This window comes from Leptonychotes weddellii, chromosome 15, assembly GCF_054177405.1.
Source record: "Leptonychotes weddellii isolate Sample4059 chromosome 15, ASM5417740v2, whole genome shotgun sequence".
In the NCBI taxonomy this organism is placed as follows: domain Eukaryota; kingdom Metazoa; phylum Chordata; class Mammalia; order Carnivora; family Phocidae; genus Leptonychotes; species Leptonychotes weddellii.
In genome coordinates, this window is record NC_138383.1 from 10,946,764 (window position 1) to 10,957,520 (window position 10,757).

The 10,757-nt window shown below is 46.6% G+C and overlaps 1 long non-coding RNA gene across 1 annotated transcript; it reads right to left on the reverse strand.

Annotated features, from left to right (window-relative positions):
• Positions 1-2,086: 2,086 nt before the first annotated feature.
• Positions 2,087-6,344, reverse strand: LOC115938206 (uncharacterized). The gene is made up of 3 exons (XR_004073380.2): positions 6,049-6,344; positions 4,575-4,745; positions 2,087-2,492 (listed from the first exon to the last, which is right to left on the reverse strand). It is a non-coding gene; the product is annotated as an uncharacterized LOC115938206 (long non-coding RNA).
• Between the last annotated feature and the right edge of the window lie 4,413 nt (positions 6,345-10,757).

Sequence of the window (10,757 nt, forward strand, 5' to 3'; positions counted from 1 at the left end):
GGAAAGAACAGACTTTCTCAGCAAAATAGCCTTCTAAAGGAATGCTAGGAGAGGCCATCAATAATAACACAAGAAAGCTGAAGATGCTTCACTATGAAAATCTAACGATGTCCTCTTCCACTGATACTGAAGGTTGGAAGTAAGAGGTGTGCCTGGAACCCAAAGGACCTGACCTGGAGCCTTCTTCATGGAATGGGACCTTTTGAGGAGGCCAGAGGGGTCAAAAGAGAGCAGAGGATCCTGGCAGGAGGAGAAGATGGGGTAGTGAGTAGTCTTAAGGGCTTCTCACCCTGTATTTCTAGTTCTTGTGCATCTAAGATTGCATTTTCCAGCCCGCCTGTGGTTGGGTGGGACCAGGTAGGTAGTTCTGGCCAATTAACCCAAGAAGTGGTGTTGCTTCTGTGCTAGAACACTTAATTCCACTGAGAGATCCTTCAGAGCTCTCTCCCCTCTGCTACGGTGGCTGGTAATGTTCATGATGGTGATCGCTCTATCAACCGGGCAGCACAGATGGGCCCATGATGCCAACCCATCATGGATGCGTGCAGCGAGCGAGCCACAGAGATTTGCTGAGATTTGAAGGGTTTTTGTTACTGCAGCAAGAACCAGCCTTTCCTAACGGATACAGGAGAAAGAGAGAGAAGTAACATCCAAGTGTCTCTCCAGGGAGCATTATGATAGGCCCAAACAGACCGACTGGAAGAAATAAATAAATATTTTTTACCATCCTCTGGCTGTTGTAAAATGTGGACCTTATGGTAGGTTCTTCTGCATCTCTTCCAGGTTTTGCAGGCTAATCAAAGGGAATTTGGGCTGTATGCTCTCTGTCATTCCCAACCCCCACCACACAGATCTTGTCTGAAGGGTGACTTCCATACTGGCCTACAGCCAGACTCAAGACTCAGATTTTAAGGCTCTCCCCTCCCCCACTTATCCCCGGCTCTAGGTCTGCTTGGCAATATACTCTGTCTTCTGCAGGTTGACGAAGATGCCAAGTCTTTGTCAGTGCAGTGCAATACATATTTCCCCACCACCTGCTCGCCGAGTCTCCTTTGGAAGATGCTCGGGGCTGACAGCCAGCACGCGCGGCATTTCTCAAAGCGTGCCCTGCCAGGCAGGATGAAGGGGAAACTTTATGCTGCTGGGTTCCCACCCCCCAGCACCCCACCAATGATCAAGGGGCCTGGTTCAGACCATCATCTCACCCGATGGAGACAGAGGGCCTGAGTCCAGGCAGAAGCAGCTGAAACCCAAGCCTTGGGGGGGCGGGCTGAGGGAGGGGGTGGGCTGGAGCTAGCCTAAGCCCCTCCCCCCCACCATCTGCTCCTCAAGGTTTTCACTGCTATCTGATTTTTAAAAATAAGTTCAGGAGAAAATAAACAAAGCAAAATAGTGAAAAACAACATGAAAGGCCGAAACGATTTATATTTAGACTCAGATTTTTTAAAATATATTTTCACCGCCTTCAGCTCTATAGTCCTCTGTTTTTCATCAAACTTTGAAAAAGAGACCGAAAACAATTTTGGCATGCCCTTTGTGCTCTTAGGGTCACTCTAGGAGTCTCCGTTTGGCCCCTCCATGCCTTCCTAACATCACCCCAAACCCCACCCCAGGCTCCATACGGAACTGAAATTTCCTATATGGACAGTAGCCCTTTTTTTTGGAGCCACCCACTACCTTTGAGCATACTCCCTATATTTGGGTTATTTCCCCCTTCACGGTCTGCATTTCCCCAAGATACTTTTCCATCCTTCTATGCAACAAAGACATGGTCATGTGATTTAGGCTCAGCCAATCAGAAACACCTTCTTGGGATATGGATTCAGGAGTGACTCCAAGTATCAGGCCCAGCACAGAATCCACTTAGTAAAAGATGGCTGTGTAGACATCTGGTTTCCAGCGTAGACACCAAACTGCCAGGGGCAGAGGTTGCATCTGTAGTAGGGTCCTCGGCCTGCCTGGCATTGTCCTAAGAAGTGGCCAGATTGATTAATTTCCTCCTTCAAAAAGCAAACGAACAAACAAACATTAATTGAGCACTGCTGTGTTTCAGGCAGGCCGTGATAGGACCCTGCCCTCATGGGGTTTATAGTACATTCAAGGAGCTCGACTTTAACCAAGTCATCACACAAACTAATGTAATGCTGCAGTTGCAGCAAGTGCTCCGAGGGAAAAAAGAGAGTAAACAGGTGCTTTGAACTTGGGAGAGCTGATCCCATTGGGGAGGTAACAAAGGCTTACTGAGGAAATGACAATTACAGAAACAATGCTACATGGTCATAAGAAGATTACATTTCCCAGCCTTTCTTGCATCCAGGTGGGCCCACGTGACTAGGTCTTGGCCAATGGAGTAAAGGCAGAAATGAGGTAAGCCAAATATCCCACATGCAATCTTCTATATTCTCACTTTTCCATCTCCAAGATGGCAGAGGCAGACGATGGGGGAGATCCTGGATCCCTGAGTGGCTGCTTCGAGTTGTCACCTGGGAGAGCTGAGAGACACAGAAGACTTTAAAGGTAGTAGGAAGGGGCGCCCGCGTGGCTCAGTTGGTTAAGCGGCTGCCTTCGGCTCAGGTCATGATCCCAGGGTCCTGGGATCAAGTCCCGCATTAGACTCCCTGCTCAGTGGGGAGTCTGCTTCTCCCTTTCCCTCTGTCCCTCCATTGGTGCTCTCACTTTCTCAAATAAATAAATTCTAAAAAAATAATAATGGTAGTAGAAAACAGACCTTTGTTGTGTTAGGCCACTGAGTTTCCAAAGGCTGTTTGTTACTACAGTTTAGCCTGTCCTACTCTAAGTAATACACAGTTGGGCAGAGAGGTAAAAACGAATTGGGGTTAAATATATAAAGAGAAAGGAGATGAAAACATTCTAGCCAGAGAGAATGGCCCTAGGCAAAGGCTTTTGGCAGGAGGGAGACAGCAAGAAGGAGGAACTGGGAAAGGCCAATGAGGGTGGATGGAGGGAGAGACAGTGGGGTTCAAGATAAGGCTCTGGAGGTTGGCAGAGGGATGAGCCATTGGCCAAGGGAAAGAGTTATGTCTGCAAGAGTCGTGCGTGCTTACATTCCCACTGCCCAGATACTCTGGCTGGGGTCCTGTCTGTTTGTTTTCAAGCCAGAGACCCTGGAGTTCTTCACTGTTAGCCTTCCTCACTCCCAGATGCTGATGGCCTTGAGCAGAAGCTGTACTTTTCCATTCTACAGTAAGCTGCCCACATCAAAGCCCAAGAAGCCACAGGCATTTGGGGAGTCGTGGGTCAGATATTTAATTATTCTAATCTAGAAGTCTATTCTCCCCACACTGCCAAGAACACAAAGTTCCTTTTTGAAAAATGGGGTAGTTCATTGGAAGGCTTGAATCTCATCCTTGATCACAAAGCTCTCAGACTCACCTCAAGACCTCCAAAGCTGGAGAACACACAGAAACCTCCCCTCACCTACAGTAATGGACCATGCAGGGGGCCTCCTGCTTTTGCAGGCAAGGATGCAGAGGGTGGTGTTAGTTGTATGCTGGTTTTATTTATTTTTAAGAAAAGCCACCTTTAAAATAGAGAGATGAGAGTGGACATATATTTCGAAACAACAACTTTTGTTGATCTGATTAAATCAGATAAAGAAATTACTATAAAAATATTGCCTCATCTACAAAGCTTAGGATATTTTTTCCCCTTTTGCTCTTTTTTTTTTTTATCTTTGAGAAAGATAATGAAAGAGGAAGCTTGAAACCCCATTTCTATTGATGTTTGAACACACAACTGCTGGATTTAAGAACCAGAGGAGATCAAAGGGAATGGGTCCCATTTTGATAAAATTATAGCAGCTCTGGCAAAGGGTGTGGGACTCATTTAGGAACTCGGGCGGCAAGGAGTTGTTACGCACCTTCATTTGAGCCAAGGACAGAAGGAAAAATGCCTGGGATTCAGGGGGATTAATTAGGAGTGTGGCTAATAATATTATAGCAGCTGAACACATGTTCGGCTGATGCCTTTCCCTCCACAACACCTTCAAGCTCCCCATATCAGTCTCAGCTGAAGGAGAAATGGATGGTGATGACTCTAGTCTAGTTCCAAAAGAGACTTCTATTCTGAAAATTTAACTGGCCTCGGGTCTTTACATCTGTTCTTATTGGAATCTGGGGTGAGAGATTGAGACAAACAAAGAGTTGGAAGTACAGGGCGCCTGGGTGGCTCAGTTGGTTAAGCGACTGCCTTCGGCTCAGGTCATGATCCTGGAGTCCCGGGATCGAGTCCCGCATCGGGCTACCTGCTTGGCAGGGAGTCTGCTTCTCCCTCTGACCCTCCCCCCTCTCATACTCTCTCTCTATCTCATTCTCTCTCTCAAATAAATAAATAAATCTTTAAAAAAAAAAAAAAAAAAAAAAAGAGTTGGAAGTACAGTGGCGGGTAAGGAACCCCAAACATTTCATATCAGCCTTGACTAAATTGCTTAGATTTCTGTTTTCCCTCCACCCACCAGTCCAGGTGGGGGCTCCTCGCCTGACACCTGATTATCCAGGGATGAGGCTGTTGGACAGGTGTGGCAAAGCAGGTGGAAATCTGGGGGAAAAACCCACCTGGGTGGTCCTCCTAAACACAACCAATGGCTGCGTTTGCTGGCTGGTGCTGATATTAAGAACTGATGATCTGGTTATTGTAATAGCGCCGCCTCAGTGACAGATGGTAGCTCGCTTGCGGTGAACACAGCATAACTATAGTTGTCGAGTCACTCTGTTGCACATCTGAAACTAATGTAACATTGTGTATCAACTGTACTTCAATTTAAAAAAAGAATTAGGGACGCCTGGGTGGCTTAGTCGGTTAAGCATCTGCCTTGAGCTCAGGTCCTGATCCCAGGGTCCTGGGATCGAGTCCCACATGGGGCTCCCTGCTCTGCGGGAAGTCTGCTTCTCCCTCTGCCTGCAGCTCCCCTGCTTGTGCGCTCTCTCTCTCTCTCTCTCTGATAAATATATAAAATTTTTAAAAAGTAAATAAAAAAAGAATTAAAGGAAATCATAGGGAAAGAACTAAACAATAGTATGAAAATTATGTCTCTCCAAGTAGAGACAAAAAAGCGCCCCTGCTTATTTGTATTAAATAGTAACATGGACATTTCAGGATGCTGTCCTAATCCTTTACTCCTAAATCCATGCTAATTTAAAGAGCAGGAGCTTAAAAAGCCTTGATAACCATTTTCATCCTAACTAGTGATTGCAAATGAAAATAAACACTCATGGATACAACTTTTGACAGTCAGTTGAAGTGGGATTCCATGCATACCAAATGATTTTAATCTTGGCTTAATTCAAATGTAACTAGGAAGGTGAACTAATTTCAAAAAGACTGTAGAATTATATTTTAAAGCATAATTTATCCCTGTTTTCTACTGCCCCTTTAATGGAAGTAACTATAATATTATTAATAGCTAGAACTTGCTTAGTGACTAATAAGTCAGGCACTGTTACTACATGCTTTCTATACAATGTGCCATTTAAGTCATTCAGACCTTGGAAATGGACCTTCACTTTAAAAACAATAGGCATCTCACCCTTGGTTGGGTGAAGCCTAGCTTGGTCGCTGATGGCTGGCAAAACCCTCAGAAGCCTCCCATCCTGGGGACAGAATCAATTCCTTGTCCCCCTTTCTCAGGCAGCTCGAGGTCCCGGTCACTGAGAGCTAAGGCTAGAGCTTGCCTGAGGTCCAAACAGTGAGTCAAGGCTCCCAGCCAAGGAGAGGAACATAGGTCAGGATCCTGGGGAGGGCAGGCAGAGAATCCAAGAGATTTCTCCCAACGATGGGATTCAGACCCCGGAAGGCATTGAGTCTGGCCTCATTGGGCTGGTCTGTGCCTGATCAAGGGGCGACTCCAATCTTGGGGCCCAGCCTGTCTGTTCCTCAGCTGAGCCCACTCAACCACCCACATGGCATGGCCCCTCTTCTCTTCTGCACACTCCCTTCCTTTCATTCTGCTCTTCTCCCCTGCCATGGCCCCAATCCTGTCAATGCCACCCAAGGGCACAGTTTGGTCCCTCAGTGGGACCCAACACTCACCCATGGTTGACTCACTAGGATGGGCCCCTCCAGACGGGGTGTTGGAGTTGTCAGTCTTGTCTCTACTGAGCACTTGCAGGCATGGGTGAGCCTCCCCACGGGGCCGTCCTGTGAATAAACACCACGTCTTTGCAAACAGGTGCCCAACAATGCCTTCCATCTGGCTGCACACAGAAGGGACGGAGAAGCAGGGCTTTGATCAAAACACAGCGGACGGGGAGCCAGCAGGAGCTCTGCTGTCCCTCTCTACCATCTTGGACTTCTCTCCCAAGCAGCTGCCTTCAGATTTTTAAACAGCATTGTTCGGGGAACAGGGGTTTTTGCCAAGGCTGGCACTGGACTCAAAAGAGTTTGAAACTGGGTGGCTCAGAATCACAATGACGGCTCCTTTGCCTTTCCTTTCTTGGCAGGGGTCCTCGCATCCACGAGAAGATGGACAAATCCCACCTACAGAGAAACTTACCGAGGAGAGGCCAGAATTAATTAGCAAGAAGATGTTGTTATACACAGCAGTTCCTTAAGAAATGCACTCATGACTTTCAAGCCCAAAGGTAACTCAAATTAGGCTAATCCAGGATAGACTAGTAAGAATCTGCTCAAGGAGGACAGAAATATTCTGTGTTTCTGCACATCACTTGTACGTCAGTAGGCTCACCCAAGTTCCCCAGGGCCTTTAGATACTGAAAAGTGGTTTTAAATATTGTGCTTGTGCTCTTTAATTTTGCAGCAATCTGTTGTTATTGTCATTGTTGCTGTTGATTGAGGGCAGGGTGGCTCAACCCGGGCACTATTGACATTTGCAGTGGCTCATTCTCCGTTGTGGGGACCGTCCTGTGCATCATAGGATGGCGAGCAGCCTCCCTGGCCCCAACCCACTCACTAGAATACAGCAGTAGCCCCACATCAACTGTGATAACCAGAAATGTCTCCAGGCACCGCCCAATGTCCCCTGGGGGGCAAAACCGCCAGCCCACCACTTGAGAAGCACCGATTTAGGGAGGAGAAATGGAGAAGGGGGGTGTTCGCACTTATGAAGTAAAATTCAACCCAGCTCCTGCATAAATGTTCACTTCGTCTTAAAGGGGCATCTCTGTGAACAGGATAGTGCCAGGCTTTCCGTTGGAACTTAAATAAAGTTTCTAGTGCTCAACTACCTAGAAAGGAGAATGCGCTAGAACAGATGGGCTGTTTCTGTCGGTCATGTGGTACCTTTGCAATGTCCCTGCTTTCAGACTGGCCCATGTGTGGGCAGCTCAGGTGTTCTCACAAACTGACACAGCAGATAAAGTAAGGGGAATTTTTCTTTTAAGAAAAGAAAAATCGGGACGCCTGAGTGGCTCAGTGGGTTAAGCGTCTGCCTTCGGCTCAGGTCATGATCCCAGAGTCCTGGGATCGAGCCCCGCATCGGGCTCCTTGCTCAGTGGGGAGCCTGCTTATCCCTCTGCCCTGCTTGTGCTCTCTCTCTCTCTCTCTCTCTGGCAAATAAATAAATTAAAAAAAAAAAACACCAAACATCTCGTAGTGTCTTGAAACGAACCCCCTTAGAACATTTCCAGTTGTGTTTGGTGTTATTAGCTTGACAGACTGTCTGGGCTGGGGAGAAGCTTATAAGATTAGTCACAAATGAAGACAGCATTTCTGAAATTCTTATATGTGTCAATTTTGCGTAAAGTGATAGCCGTCCTCATTGCTCGACCTGTGACTTTATCAGCTACACCTATTAAGAAAAGTGCGGGTCACCAAAAAAAAAAATCTGAATTCCTCTCCCCTGGGGAATCTGGAGTACGGACTGCAAGCTTATATTTATCATTCCTGCAAGTGATGTGCTGTTTATTTAACAAGTATATATAATGATCACCATGGACCAGGTGCTGCCCGAAGTGGTTCATAAATATTAATTCATTTCATACTCATAACAATTCCACGAAGCAAATACTATCTTGGTCCCTGTTTGGTAAGTGGGAACCCAGACGCATAGAGAAGTTCAGCAATGCGCCCAAGGACAGACAGCTGGTAGGGGCAGAGCCACAATGTCACGTTAGTTTGGGGAATTTTTAAAAAGCAGATGAAAAGCTGGAATCGGGCTTCTTGTCCCATTTCTGTCACTTCTGATTTGCCCTTATGTAGACGGCTTAGCTTTGCTGGGCCCAGTTTCCCCAGCTGTAAAGGGATGGAGTTAGATCAGCATTTCCCAAAATGTGGTATCATTACTGGTGGAATAAGAGATTATGTGGGGTAATATATGGATAGAGATTGTTTTCATAGTTATGTATTTTCATGTATATTAAATATATATATTCTCTCTATTTTCTTTTGAACTCGACACATGTACACAAAATATGCCAAACCTGTGATCTCAAGGATCTTGTTGCTTGGGCTGAGACCACAGTGGGTGGTATAGCATCGTAGTTTGGAACCCAAGTTCAGGAAACAGAATCAGAAAGCTGACAAGGTAGGTCCTTGACAGTGACAGGTACCCACCCTGCCAATGTCAACATGGTTGGGTGAGGATGACTCCATTCCCCCACACCTAGGTGGATTTCTGACCCAGGCCTTGCTACACTGATTGCCCTGGAGATGAGCATGTGATCCAAGAAAGCTAGTGCGGCCCCCCGGGGCTTTTGCTGGCACAACGGGGTAAGTCCGGCACTGCCCGGAGCATCTTGTCACCACTTAGAGGTGATAGAGAAAGGACAGAGACACGAGGGCCAGGAGAGGCAGACAGAGAGCCCCAAGGGCACCCTCTGAGCCTCAGAGCCGGCTGCGTAGATGCCAGACCTACCCCTGGACCTTTCTTTTATGTAAGACACACGTCTTCCCTAGTTTGACTTGGGTTTCTGTTCCTCGCAGGGTCTCAATGATCACAGGTAGGAAGGTGGTTTGGGGACTTAGGGACCAGCCACTGTTTCCTAGTATGGGCAGTGAAAGCATCATTGAAAAAGCCATAGCAACTTTGGTGGGGAGTCACATCCACTCCTCTGCTGGAAATGAGAGCTGTGTGTCTCCCTAAGTGTCAGGTAGCATGCAGGAGGGAAGAGAAGCAAACTTCAGGATTGACCTCCCCGAGCCTCAGTTCCTCATCTGTCAAATGGGAATAATAACGTCTCCTGAGTAGGGTCATCCCGGTGCTAAAGAGCATGCCATAAGCAACCTGTCTAATGAAGTGTCCCAACCCAGCAAGTGGTTGTGATTGCCATATTGTGCCGATGTTTTATAGAAATGATAGTGTGGAATGTGATCCTCGCAACAGTCCTACACTTTAAAACCATCAACCCTATTTTACTCCAGAGACACCGGGAGGTGGAGAGGTTAGGTGACTTGTCTGCTGTCATTCAAGCCAGGTCTGACTCACCCAACCCAAGTCCTGGGTGCCTTGAAGTAACATTCCAAGGTCCCAAGCATGAGCCCAAGGAGCCAATCATCAGAGGCAAAGGGGTGTGAAGACCACCGGCGGTGGCGAGAAGAAGTTAGACAAGATAGCAAAGCAAATTCCCCCAAGAGCTCTTCTTGCATCCTGCCCACCTTGGAAACTTCCTTGGAAAATCCTGGGGCTAAGGCTTAGAGGAAAATCAGCTTCATGGAACAAAGGTATAGAATAATCCAGCAAAGCGCCCAGTCCCGATGCATCAAGAGGAGCTGACATTAATACACGACCACAGATCCCAGATGTTGTTATGGTTGGATTACATGGACTTGGAAAGTTCCGGCATGAAATGCCTGAATGATAACAATAGAAAACAGATCAAAAGCCCAAAGAACGAAATGAGGAGAAATGAAAAACAGAAGGAACTGCAGGGGAAGATGAAAGCAGAGAATTTCAATTTGACACCAAAGCGGAGCCAGTGTTTAAGGTTTTGCTGGCAGTTGACCCATATCCAGATGAGATTTTTGCAGCATTATTGGAGGTATGAAATTACCATCTTTGAGTGGTTTTGTAGACTTCTGGGACCTCAGGGTCAAAAGAGTTCCCTGACAGTCTCCTAAGCTCACCCCTCTTTTTAAATAATCTTGGAAGTGATCAGTGTTTGAATCTGCACAGACCCTGTCATGATGAGCTTCTCCATAAAGACCAGGGAGGCCAGAAAGGTAGAAGACGGATTGCAGACACAAACCCCCTGACCAGGCTCATAAGTCTCATTGCACCATGGTTCAGAACACTCTCAGTCTCTCAGTTCAGATAACAGAAAACCCAATTTACACTGACTTTAGCAAAAGAGGAAATGTATTGACACATTCCCAGATAACTGAAAAGTTGAAAGATGCTCCAGCTTCAGGTATGGTTTGATCCAAGAGCTTAAAAAGATGTTACCAGGATTCAGTCTCTCTGTTCCACTCCATAGTTCCTTTATTCTCAAACTTCATGTAGAAAACAATGGCAAATTTCAAGTGTGTATCCTCCCAGGTTTGAGCCCAACAAACCTCTTTCCCAAAAAGTCCCAGCAAAAGACTCATCAAGCCCCACTGACCCTAATCAGGCCATAATCCCCTCCCCATAGCAAGAGGACTATGATGCTCTGATTGACCTGATTCACATGCCTGTACTTAGAACAGGTAGTAAAGTCAACTTTATCCCTAGATTGAGAACTGAGATGAGTGTTTCTCCTGAAAAAGTGGGTCCCATCATTAGGTCAAGGTAGGTGAATGCTGGAAATCAAAACCAAGTGATGTCCACTATTCTGCACCCCAGCCCTGTCCCCTGGATATGACTC